Raw genomic sequence first — 14,002 nt, 5'->3', positions numbered from 1 at the left:
TTTTTTATTTTGACAGTAGGAAGTATGGACCTTACACAGAGGCTTTTTGTGATGAATGGGTACGTATGACTGTTGAAGATAGGGCATCATTTCCTAAGGTTGGTAGTTTTGACCCAGAGGTGCTTCAAAATGTTAGAAATAGAATATGTCTGATCAAATCCAGGAAACAGAGGATCAGACATAACGACTGTTTAAACATATGGCAACAGGAAGGAGAAACGCAAAGGGAACTTGCTCGCGCAGCGAGGTCAAAACCAGACAGGAATGTGAATGCGAGCGCACCACCACCGCCATATGTCGATGGAGAGAAGGCTGCTACAACCAATAACATACCAGGAAATTATAGAAATGCACTTATAAACTGTACTAACCCTAACCCTTGCAAATTGTACCCTGTCCTATGTTCTTTCAAGGATCATAGTTCAGAGGAGGATGACGAACCTAGCCTGATCTCAGAAAAAGACAAATTATCTCTGGTATATATGTGCGCCTAAACTAAAAAAATATATGAGAGAAAGGATAAATGTACTCCCCTGATTTATGTGATTCTTGAGATGTTCAACTTGTCTCTTTAAGTTGATGCATGACATAAAAGAGAACAAAAAACACAAATCCTCGTGTAATACTGTTGAGTAAGATTGCCCATTCAGAGAAGGAAATAGCACCTCACTAATAGTGATGTGAGTTTCAATTGGGGTTCTATACCCCTATATCCAGTCACTCGACAATGGTGATATAGAGATTGGATTTTTCTTATATGTTAAGATGATAAAGAACCGTCACCATATGGATTTCAGGGGATGCCCCCTTCAACATAGAACTCACAAGTGAAAGCTTGTATATAGGCACGTAGAGTACTTCAATCACATAAATACAGGATAAAAGAGTCAGGGGATGCCCCCTTCAATGAAGGACTCACTAGAGGAAACTTGTATGTAAACACATAAAATGACTCCAAAACTAGATGAAAGTCAGGGGATGCCCCCTTCAGCAAGACACTCACAAACAAAACCTTGTACAGATGCAAAATAGGTGTCTCTCTTCTCTTCCTTATGGTTGTTTTAATCCACATTCATCTCTCAAAGCAAATCCTCAAAAAAAACTGGAATGATATACCGATTTTTCACTAATAAAAAAAAACATTTTATTAAAATCAACTCTCTTAAAAAGCTTTAAGGAGCATACCCGGATTGGAGATAGCCCAGGAAACAGATGGTAACTATGAAAAAACGGGGCCCCATTTAATCAATCCCAGAAGTCCCTTCTCGCCGGATAGCGTCCTTTCCGTAGCACAGGTACCCCCACCTACGCATTTCAATCGTCCAGGGATCTTTGTCAAGGTGTATGGGGTAACCTGTGATGTGTGCAATAAATACCCAATGAAATTAACAATGTAATTCAGGTGTGTGCGATTGACAGGAAAAGCCCCTCCCTCTGTATACTAGGGATGGATTTCCCTTAAATACATGGCTCCTGATTAAAACAAACACAGTCCCGGCCATGAGGTGGTCCTTGCCTCTCCTAATATGGACGTTAACTAACTTCCATCCAAACCTAACATGACGTCTGCCCCGCTTCCGCCAGCGGTCCATCTTCCGGTCTTCTGACGCGGCCGCTAGATTCCATCCACGAGTGATGCGGCATCCGCCCCACTTCCGCCGGAAGTCCATCCCGATTTTTATATTGATTAACAGAAGTACATAAGGAAGGTGACTGTAAAAAAAATATTTTTGAATAAAGAGGAGGAGGGAAACTCGGTCTCAGTGGAGGAGGTGTCCGCCACCCCATTCAGACCGAAAGGAAGTTTCTTAGAAACCTTTTCAGCACAGGCTTTAGAGGATATAAAAGAAATTATTAAGAAGAAAATACCATTTAACTTAACAGCAAAGGAAAGATCGGCTTTAAAAGACTTAAAAAAGAATGATAACCCACGGACAAGGGAGGGGGCGTTGTAATCATGGATGTGAATAAATATGAGCAGGAAGTAATGAGACAGTTAAATGACATCACGGTATATGAAAATTTTAAAAAGGATCCTACAGATACTTTCCAATTACAGTTGAGAACGATCTTAGATATGTACCGTTCAAATGGCACTTTAACAGAGAAAGAGGCTGAATTCATTATTATTGAAAAACCTCAGGTCCCTGCCTTATACGTCCTGCCTAAGGTCCATAAAGACCATATTTGTCCACCCAGAAGACCAATAGTGTCCGGAGTGGACTCCATAACTGCAAATTTATCTCAGCTAATCGATTATCATCTTCAGCCTCTAGTACTCACTAATAGGTCCCACCTAAGGACACAAGAGATGTTCTAAATCTCCTCAATTCCATCACATGGGAAGAAGGATACTTCTTAGTGAGTGTGGATGTTAGCTCGCTCTACACTATTATTTCACATACACATGGTGTGGAAGCAGTTAAAACTTTTTTGTCCAGATCAGGAATGGAACAGACCTTACAGGATTTCCTCATTGAGGGGATAATGTTCATTCTGGAACATAATTACTTCCTTTTTAAGGGGGATTTTTATATCCAGAACATGGGCACTGCCATGGGTACCAGGTTCACCCCCAGTTATGCAAACATATTTATGGGACTCTGGGAGGAGTTATATGTTTGGCAGAATGAGAATCTGGGGGCGAACCTGGTATCATGGTCACGATATATAGATGACATTCTGTTCATTTTGAGGGGGAATAGAGAGAGTCTGGAGACTTTCTGCTCTCATTTAAATAATAACACTCAAAATATTAAACTTACCTTTAACATTAGTGATTTCAGCTTAAATTTTTTGGATATCACCATAAATGTTAAGGAAGGCAGATTAGAAACTAAAACTTACCAAAAACCAACTGATTCCGCAGCGTACATTCACATCGATAGTTGCCACCACAGGAATTGGCTTGATTCAATTCCGGGAGGGCAGTTCAAGCGACTCAGATGGAATTGTACAAAAGTTTCTGTTTTTGAAGAACAAGCTGAACAAATGAAACATTCTTTCCTGGCCTGTGGGTATGATCAGTGTAAAGTAGAAAGTAGCCTTTTAAGAGCACAAGGTACTGACCAAATTAATTTATCACAGCACAAGGATATAGAGAAAATCTTTAGAAAAAACTGGTGCATTCTACAAAGAGATCCAATAATAGGGAAGTTACTACCCGATAAACCCATACACATATATAGAAAGGCAAAAAACATTAAGAACCAGCTAGTAAGAAGTGTGTACCCGAAAAAAAGAGGAACGGATCAGTTACAATAGGTCAAAAGGTTTTTATAGATGTAACTCCTGTATTGGTTGCAGAAATATTAATGGATTAACCACCTCTAAAGTGGACAAAATTGCTATCAATGGATTTGAATACAGGATAGAGGAATTTATAACTTGCAATATGGCCAACGTTATTTATCCGGTGGAATGCAAATGTGGCAAATTTTACATTGGCCGCACGACAAGACTCTTAAAAGTGCGAATATCCGAATACTGCAGAAATATGAAAAAAGGCCTGGACAGTCATGCGTTATCATGTCACTTTAAAGAAAAACATAAATGTTCCCTATATGAAGTAAAAAAACTTTTATGGTCTAAAGTTAGTCAAGACTACTGAGAGATCAAAAGATCTTCTGGGTATTCTTGCTAAAATGGAAATGACTTACATATACTATTACAAAATCTTGTTACCATTGTGTCTCAACAGTGATTTTGAGCTACAATGGTTCCTATAATAGGGGACATGCAGGACTCTTTCTTATCTTATTTGTGCATTTCTCTATATTTTTATTATTTTTTTCTATGGTTATATATGTGTATTTGAAATACATTAGTCTGCATATATCTTTATAATTATTCCTTGATGTTAATAGGACTTAGAAAAAGGTTGGTTTGGTGCCGCACAGGACTAAAAACAATCTCTTTATAAAGGGCTCTTATCAAATTTGTCCCTTTTAACCAACAGTGCATATGCATAAGGGATGCCTGTAATAGGTATCCAAGAAGATATTGTTGTTGGTGGTGCACCCAGAGTCAAGAGTACGTGTCAGTATTTAAAAGAGAAAAGAGAGACTCTGTGTTGGGGCACGCTTAAAAATAAAACTTAACTTTTAATTAGAATATGATAAGATTATGGTACACCGACAAACACACATATAATATTTTGGGAGAAGGTCATAAAGAATTTTTAACCTCTCTCCACTAATATCTTTTGAATCTGAAGACAGATTCTATATTATTATTAATAAGAAAAAAAGATATGGATAGGAGTAACAGTTCTCCAATTTATATCGGTATCTAGGAGACAGTGACACCTTTGATGAAAATATCAGAAATTCAATTTCAACATAACAGAGAATATTCCAACATATGGCACAAAGGCATTTGATATAACAGTTTAGACTAAGAATTTTGGTCCATTAACCAATGCCTATTGTGATGATGTATCCTGGTATCCTGGTAGAGATTAGGTTGCTATTGCTAAGTTTCTGGTCAACATGTACAGTGAAAGAAGAAACTCTAGGTGAGTCTAGGATCAGACAGATTGAGAAAGGAATATAGATGTGAAATCGGCAAGGGTCAAAGGTTGCTCCAACACTTCTGCTTTTCACATGAGGACAAAGGTATTTATTACTGCACCTAAGATTCCCTAGCGGTCTCCCATCTAGGTACTAATCAGGCTCCTCACTGCTTAGCTTCCAAGATCAGGCGAGATTGGGCGTAACCAGTGAGATATGGCAGTAATATCACATAGGTTGTGAATGAGAGGGTGTATGGTTATTGGCACATACCAAAAGGAGTACTTCTGCTGTCCATTATTGTGCACAGTCTCTCTGTTACTTTCCTAATGCAGAGAAATTATATGACTGGCATCTGGATGAGAGAGTACTGAAAAAGCAAGATACAGGAAACAACTAGCTTCAGGGCCCACCTTCTGCTGTCCACTGTCATATAGAGATATAGCGGACAGTGGATGAGGGGGGCGGGTTACCTGGGCCTATTGAAAATTAGTGTGGAATTACACAGGTATCTTAAAGTTTCCTAATAGACAATCAAATTCAAAATTTTGCTATTGGCAATGCCTCTAGGGTACAGCAGTGAGGAACAAAAATTTGCTATTGGAGATATCCCATAGTCATATATGATCCAAAAAAGAGTTTTTTTAAACAAAGTGTTATGGTTTGTAGAAATAAATTAACCATCTATATAACAATAATAGAATACAATATAAGAATAAGACTAAAGAGCATTCACTGAAAATGTTGAATATTTAGATAGATGAAAATATAGCAGATTACTGGATATTAGATAATTAGATAACCAAAAATTAGGTCAATTATACGATACCAGGAGGTAGGTGGGCTGAACCGTGCACTGTTCAGCACCACTAAACACAGATGGCCGTTTCACCTGAAGGTGGCTTGTTCACTGTGTGAGGTGGTAGTGGAAGACTGTCTATTTAAGGCCAATATGGGGGAGTGGTTTCATTGTAGGGACCAATCATAGAGGGGAAAGGGTGAATCATATGCAGTTCATGAGGTATTTAGTACCTCACTTCCGGTTTCAAAAAACGGAAGTGGTGTCCGATGGCGTCATATTATAAGTCTTTGTATAGCTATAGGGGCTTTGACTAGCGCTGAAATAAGTGTAGGTGGAGAGAGATAAATGTTTAGGCCTTGATGCTAAGGCCACTATCGGGGCAAAGGCTCCGTGACCCGGAAGTTCTTAGGTCGAATGACTAATCTGTGACGCGTCATTTCACAGTATCGTGTCACTTCCGGTTTCAGAACCCGGAAGTGGCGCGGGACCCGTCGTGTCTTAGTTATATATGCGGCTGGGTTGAGGTTTGAGGTGGGCTACGATTAACTGAATGAACGTAAGGGGGAATGGACGGTTGCATGCTTTGTAGCCCAGGTGATGAGGCCGCAATCGTAGTATTAAATCCGTGACCGGAAATAGTGTCAGAGCGCATCATTTCCGCTATCGAATTCAGACAGGGAGTGTGAACTAGCAGAGCAGCATCACTTCCTGTTTTTGTAGCCAGGGTGATAAGGCCGCAATTGGAGCATTCTCTCCGTGATCCGAAGTGCCGTCAAAGCACATCATTTCCGCTATCGGATTCATACAGAAAGTGTGTACTTGCAGCGCTACATCACTTCCTGTTTTGGAAAAACAGGAGGAGGAGGTACTAAATGAGGCCATTGTCATAGTACAAATCAAACACGTGATAGTGTTTATATTAATTGGGTTGCTAGGTAACCGTGAAAAAGGTAATGTTTTAGCAAAATTAGAGTTATGGTGAGTATTATAGGTGTATAATAACTCCTCTCTAAGGTCTATATGTAGTTGGATGGGGATTTGGTGGAATAAATAAACAATAAAAAAGAATAAAAAATAAAGTATAAGAGAAAATAATATACAGGTAACTAAGTACGCGTGAAGAAAAAAGGAAAATTGCATGATTTGTAGTTTAGGTGTTAAGGCCGCAATAAGAGCATCAACTCCGTGACCGGAGGTTGCATAAAGGCGCATGTTTATGCTGTAAGAATCATACAGAATGTAGACTGGCAAGACTATATAATATAAAATTTTGAAGGAGAACAGGAAAAGAGGAAGAAAGTACAGAGTACAGCTAATCTGACGGTGCAGTAGGAGTCATGAAGTCATGTTTATATTTATCAGGTTGCTAGGTAACGATAATGAGAAACAATACAATGTTTATAAATAATAAATTATAAAAAATATCTTAAATGTAAGACATAACGTCTGGTTATATTGTAATGATAATGTGTTAAAAATTCTGAAATATGGAAGAGATCTGATTGTGTTTAAGCCATGTGGATTATTGGTTCATAGACAAAAGTTATAATAAGGTGAGGGTTTATAGTACAGGAAAATGGGGACTAGGTAATCAGTGTGTTCTAAGAACAAGGGGAATGGAGTATTGTGTATTGAAAAAAGAAAGAAGGGGGCTAATTGGGGCTATGTTGGGGAGGGGATGGTGAGGGGAGATGAGCCTAATGCAAAGAGAGGATAACGGGTTGGGTGTAACATTGAGAAGTGTTGTCTAGTATGCCAGATATGTAATACAATTCTTGGTAAGAAACAATGTGGATGTGAAGAATAGGGTGGAAAGAAGGGAGGGGGTGATTACAAAAATATTGGGAGTGCCTGTGAGGTTGTTATATTATGATGAGATATATTGATGTGTAGTGATATAAGGGGATAAGGAGAGGTGCTGGATTGAAAGAAGAGATTATGGTAGGTTCACAACTCGACCAATGGAACAATATAGGAGAAGACCTTATCAACAACAAACCAACCAAAGATGGCACAAAGGAAATCAACGGTACAGAAATATACAGTATCAAAGATATCCCAGTACTGACAGAACAACTGAAAGGAGAGACAGAAGAGAAGTACACCAGGAAAGATACAAGAAAAGGCCGGATAACTACCCCGTGAGATTCCATGAAAGGAGACCGTCATTCAACTTCTCATCCCACGTGAACGAAACAGAAACTGAAAGGACCCCTTTTTTAGGGAGAACATACCCCAGGTACCGTCATTATTAAACAAAAGAAAAAGGGGAAAAAGAGGGGGAGTCAAACATAGGAAAAAGAAGTCTAAATCAGAGACCTACTTCAAGTCAGAAGAAAAACCACAAAACTAATCTAATCAAGGTAAAATTTACAATCTGAGTGACAGAGTTTTAACAAAAATAGAAGAAAAACTTCTCTTGAAGGGTTTGAAATTCGCTCCCACCAACAATATTGATCAATTCAACATATTCTTAGATGTAGAAAAATTTGTAAGAAAATTGACAATTAAAAAATTCTTCACGAAGAAAGAACTGGAAGGTGACATTGGTGAAACAACAAGTGAAGGAAATTTTAAGAACAAATCGACTTTCTACCCAAAGCATCTCAAAGGAAGTCTGGTGGACAGCTTCCAAAAAGCAGTCTTGGGTGATCTAGGAAAAATGGGAAATACAAGAAACACCAAATGGAATTTAAGTAAGAAAGAACGTATGGCACTGAAAGCATTACAGAGTGACGAAACCATCATCATTAAACCAAGCGATAAGGGAGGAGGTGTTGTCATTCTGAACAAAGAGGACTATATTAAAGAGATTTACCGGCAACTGGAAGATGGGAAGTCATACACTAAGCTTAAAAACGATCCAACAGCAAAAATTAAAACCAATCTGAGTAAGCTACTACAATCTCATCTTGACAAAAACACCCTTACAAAAAAAGAATTCGAATATTTGAATGTTTCCGAACCATCAATACCCACAATATATGTCCTGCCAAAAATCCATAAGAGTGTGACAAATCCCCCACGAAGACCGATAGTGGCAGGCATTGGGAGCCTTACCGCCAATATATCGGAATATATCGATGCCCATTTACAACCTCTGGTGAGCAAAACATAATTTCATCTAAAAGACACAACAGATACACTACAAAAAATTAAGAATATTGATTGGAACAACAATATGTATATGGCCACGACAGATGTGGAAGCCCTATACACGAATATTCCGCATGAAAAAGGGATAGAAGCAATCAAGTATTATTTGGATAAGACGGACCTCACTGAGAACAAGAAAGAACTACTTCTGCAAGGGGTTTCATTCATATTAAAAAACAACTATTTCTATTTTAATGGCTCATACTACAACCAATTGGTCGGCACAGCAATGGGCACCAAATTTGCACCGAGTTTTGCAAATTTATATATGTCATATTGGGAAGAGAAACAAGTGAAAACAAATCCCAACTACAAGAAAAATCTCCTACTATGGTATTGCTATATAGATGATATCATCTTCTTTTGGGAAGGACCAATGGAGGAGCTAGAATATTACTGTCAATCACTAAACAGTAATGACTTCAATCTGACTCTCAGCTTCACAAAGAGCCAAAAAGAATTACAATTTTTAGACCTTAACATTCATATTGAAGAAGGAAGATTGGAGACTAAATGTTACAAAAAACCCACAGACGCCAATAATTATATAGACATATCCAGTGAACACCATGCCGATTGGCTTAAGAGCGTACCCAAAAGCCAATTCCTCAGACTAAGAAGAAATTGCAGCAAGAGAAATACTTGTGAAGAACAAATCGACCAAATGAGAAAAGGCTTTGAGGATAAGGGCTACAACAAAGAACAATTATGAAAATTAAAAGAGGAGGTGATGAGTAAGGATAGAGAAGAACTCCTGAAAGGACAAGATAAAAGAAATCTGGGGGACGATGCATATACATTTGCCTTTATCACACAATTTACCCATCAACATAAAAGGATTTAGTCCATAGTGAAGAAACACTGGCATCTATTACAGAGAGACCAATTACTCAAAGATACGTTACCAGCAAAGCCCAAATTCATATACCGCAGAGCACCAAACCTAAAAAGTAAACTCACTAAAAGTGCACTAACATCACATGACCACCATCCAATCAGAAGTAAGGGCTTCTACAGATGTGGGACATGTCAGGCGTGCCGTGAGGTACAAACAATCAAATCCAAATATGAAGATTTCAATGTGAACGGCACCTCATACAAACTTCATAATTTCATGACCTGTCACACCACCAACGTAATCTACCTCATAGAGTGCAGTTGCCACAAGATATATGTGGGTAAAACAAGCAGGGCACTGAAAACACGTCTTGGTGAACATATGAGAAATATTAAGAAAGGAGTCATGACCCATCCTTTATCCAGCCACTTTAAAGAAAAACATGACTCTTCAACTAAACATATCCTACAATTTCTTGCTATTGAAAATGTAAAAAACACCTGGAGATACAGAGACGAAATAACAAGACTGGCCAAGACCGAGATGAAATGGATTTACAAATTAAAAAGCCTTACCCCTAACGGCTTGAATGCAGACTTTGAATTAAAATGGTTTCTGTGAAATTTCCCCTTTTTCGCCCCCCGTCTTTTTTCTATAAACCATACTTAGTTTAGCTCTTTCCCTTTCATCGTTCACATTACTGTGTGTGTGTCATTCTACCTCCAATTGGTTCTTTATTTCCATATTATCAGCTCCAATATGAAAATATTAGACTACTCACAGGGTTATGTGCTCTATATGAATCTCTGTTTAATGTGCCCCTAATGCACTAATTATACAGTTTGTAACTAGGTTTATACCGATAAATTGATAAAGTTTATTAGATCCTAATGTACCCATTGCTGATTTCATAGTATTATATTCTTATGTGGTACCCAGCCAAATATGTTTTTACTCCATAGGATCTTAGCTAACTAAGGAATTTTCCTTAGTTTAGCAACACCGCCGATCTGCGTCTCAAATGCGGTCCAGTGACGCGAACAGGAAGTGCGTCACCGGAAGCCGGGATGCGGTTCACAGTGCGTTCCACAGGACCGGAAGTGCTCGGCCGAGATCCGCCGAGCACGAATCTACAAAGAGTCAGTGTGTCCAACCCACTGCAACCACCACTGTATACATAATGGGAACCCCGAGAGAAGAACTGAGAATTAAAAATAAAAAGTGGATATTGATTTTAATAACGGCACCGCCGGACCGGAAGTACGGAGGTTATTACTTCCGGGGGACATAGTTTGCATAAAACTATTATATTGGATATTTTAGCTAGTTACCATTGTATTTTATTACTCAACTGGGATTGTGTTGGATGTTAATTGATACAGGTATAGATTTCATGTTTCAATTGTTGTTTCTATCGGTTTATGTATGTGACCTCATAACCCGAATGTGATCCCTATACAGGGTATAAATAGCACATGTTTCCAGCTCCTGTCATGCAGCCCTGAGGAAGGGAGAGATCCCGAAACGCGTTGGCACTGTATGACAGGAAAAACTACTGCTGAAGGGAGATTCACCAGACGGACGGAGTAGCGTGATCTTTGGAGACAGGTTCCGGAGCCAGTGTCTCCCCAAGTTGGCATCTTAAAGGCACTTACCCCGCTTAAATCTGGTAAACCTCCATCTTCACTTTTCCATTACCAAGTCATTTGTTTTGTGGATAACATACCAGCAAGCCACATTATTTTTTATTTATTCCACCAAATCCCCATCCAACTACATATAGACCTTAGAGAGGAGTTATTATACACCTATAATACTCACCATAACTCTAATTTTGCTAAAACATTACCTTTTTCACGGTTACCTAGCAACCCAATTAATATAAACACTATCACGTGTTTGATTTGTACTATGACAATGGCCTCATTTAGTACCTCCTCCTCCTGTTTTTCCAAAACAGGAAGTGATGTAGCGCTGCAAGTACACACTTTCTGTATGAATCCGATAGCGGAAATGATGTGCTTTGACGGCACTTCCGGTCACGGAGAGAATGCTCCAATTGCGGCCTTATCACCCTGGCTACAAAAACAGGAAGTGATGTTGCTCTGCTAGTTCACACTCCCTGTCTGAATTCGATAGCGGAAATGATGCGCTCTGACACTATTTCCGGTCACGGATTTAATACTCCGATTGCGGCCTCATCACCTGGGCTACAAAGCATGCAACCGTCCATTCCCCCTTACGTTCATTCAGTTAATCGTAGCCCACCTCAAACCTCAACCCAGCCGCATATATAACTAAGACACGACGGGTCCCGCGCCACTTCCGGGTTCTGAAACCGGAAGTGACACGATACTGTGAAATGACGCGTCACAGATTAGTCATTCGACCTAAGAACTTCCGGGTCACGGAGCCTTTGCCCCGATAGTGGCCTTAGCATCAAGGCCTAAACATTTATCTCTCTCCACCTACACTTATTTCAGCGCTAGTCAAAGCCCCTATAGCTATACAAAGACTTATAATATGACGCCATCGGACACCACTTCCGTTTTTTGAAACCGGAAGTGAGGTACTAAATACCTCATGAACTGCATATGATTCACCCTTTCCCCTCTATGATTGGTCCCTACAATGAAACCACTTCCCCATATTGGCCTTAAATAGACAGTCTTCCACTACCACCTCACACAGTTAACAAGCCACCTTCAGGTGAAACGGCCATCTGTGTTTAGTGGTGCTGAACAGTGCACGGTTCAGCCCACCTACCTCCTGGTATCGTATAATTGACCTAATTTTTGGTTATCTAATTATCTAATATCCAGTAATCTGCTATATTTGCTTCTATCTAAATATTCAACATTTTCAGTGAATGCTCTTTAGTCTTATTCTTATATTGTATTCTATTATTGTTATATAGATGGTTAATTTATTTCTACAAACCATAACACTTTGTTTAAAAAAACTCTTTTTTGGATCATATATGACTATGGGATATCTCCAATAGCAAATTTTTGTTCCTCACTGCTGTACCCTAGAGGCATTGCAAATAGCAAAATTTTTAATTTGATTGTCTATTAGGAAACTTTAAGATACCTGTGTAATTCCACACTAATTTTCAATAGGCCCAGGTAACCCGCCCCCCTCATCCACTGTCCGCTATATCTCTATATGACAGTGGACAGCAGAAGGCGGGCCCTGAAGCTAATTGTTTCCTGTATCTTGCTTTTTCAGTACTCTCTCATCCAGATGCCAGTCATATAATTTCTCTGCATTAGGAAAGTAACAGAGAGACTGTGCACAATAATGGACAGCAGAAGTACTCCTTTTGGTATGTGCCAATAACCATACACCCTCTCATTCACAACCTATGTGATATTACTGCCATATCTCACTGGTTACGCCCAATCTCGCCTGATCTTGGAAGCTAAGCAGTGAGGAGCCTGATTAGTACCTAGATGGAAGACCGCTAGGGAATCTTAGGTGCAGTAATAAATACCTTTGTCCTCATGTGAAAAGCAGAAGTGTTGGAGCAACCTTTGACCCTTGCCGATTTCACATCTATATTCCTTTCTCAATCTGTCTGATCCTAGACTCACCTAGAGTTTCTTCTTTCACTGTACATGTTGACCAGAAACTTAGCAATAGCAACCTAATCTCTACCAGGATACCAGGATACATCATCACAATAGGCATTGGTTAATGGACCAAAATTCTTAGTCTAAACTGTTATATCAAATGCCTTTGTGCCATATGTTGGAATTTTCTCTGTTATGTTGAAATTGAATTTCTGATATTTTCATCAAAGGTGTCACTGTCTGCTAGATACCGATATAAATTGGAGAACTGTTACTCCTATTCATATCTTTTTTTCTTATTATTAATAATATAGAATCTGTCTTCAGATTCAAAAGATATTAGTGGAGAGAGGTTAAAAATTCTTTATGACCTTCTCCCAAAATATTATATGTGTGTTTGTCGGTGTACCATAATCTTATCATATTCTAATTAAAAGTTAAGTTTTATTTTTAAGCGTACCCCAACACAGAGTCTCTCTTTTTTCTTTTAAATACTGTTAATAGGACTTATAAGGATTACATATATGCATTTGTTTTTTATCTTTAAGACACATTTAAGCATTTGAGGATTGCCATGACAACATCTAATAGAAAGTCCTCATGTAAGAAAACTGATCTGGGAACGCATACATAGAGTGGAACAATTGTTGAGGGATCATATGATGAGAGGAAAGATCTTGCGGTACACACCTCCGGAGGAAGTATGGCAGACACGAGAGATCGAGGGAAGGAGACCGCGGAATGGACTTCCGGCGGAAGTGGGGCGGATGCCGCATCGCTCGTGGATGGAATCTAGCGGCCGCATCAGAGGACCGGAAGATGGACCGCTGGCGGAAGCGGGGCAGACGTCATGTTACGTTTGGATGGAAGTTAGTTAACGGCCATATTAGGAGTGGCAAGGACCACCTCACGGCCGGGACTGTGTTTGTTTTAATCAGGAGCCATGTATTTAAGGGAAATCCATCCCTAGTATACAGAGGAAGGGGCTTTTCCTGTCAATCGCACACACCTGAATTACATTGTTAATTTCATTGGGTATTTATTGCACACATCACAAGTTACCCCATACACCTTGACAAAGATCCCTGGACGATTGAAATGCGTAGGTGGGGGTACCTGT

At 39.3% G+C, this 14,002-nt stretch overlaps 2 pseudogenes; one reads left to right on the top strand and one right to left on the bottom strand.

Moving 5' to 3' along the window:
* Positions 1-4,620: 4,620 nt before the first annotated feature.
* Positions 4,621-4,739, bottom strand: LOC134955370 (5S ribosomal RNA; annotated as a pseudogene).
* Positions 4,740-12,680: 7,941 nt separating this feature from the next.
* Positions 12,681-12,799, top strand: LOC134933817 (5S ribosomal RNA; annotated as a pseudogene).
* The last annotated feature ends 1,203 nt before the right edge of the window (positions 12,800-14,002 follow it).

Source organism: Pseudophryne corroboree, chromosome 1 (assembly GCF_028390025.1).
Source record: "Pseudophryne corroboree isolate aPseCor3 chromosome 1, aPseCor3.hap2, whole genome shotgun sequence".
NCBI classification, from domain to species: Eukaryota; Metazoa; Chordata; class Amphibia; order Anura; family Myobatrachidae; genus Pseudophryne; species Pseudophryne corroboree.
The sequence above is the reverse complement of the archived record's forward strand: the minus strand, read 5'-3'. Positions and strand labels throughout refer to the sequence as shown.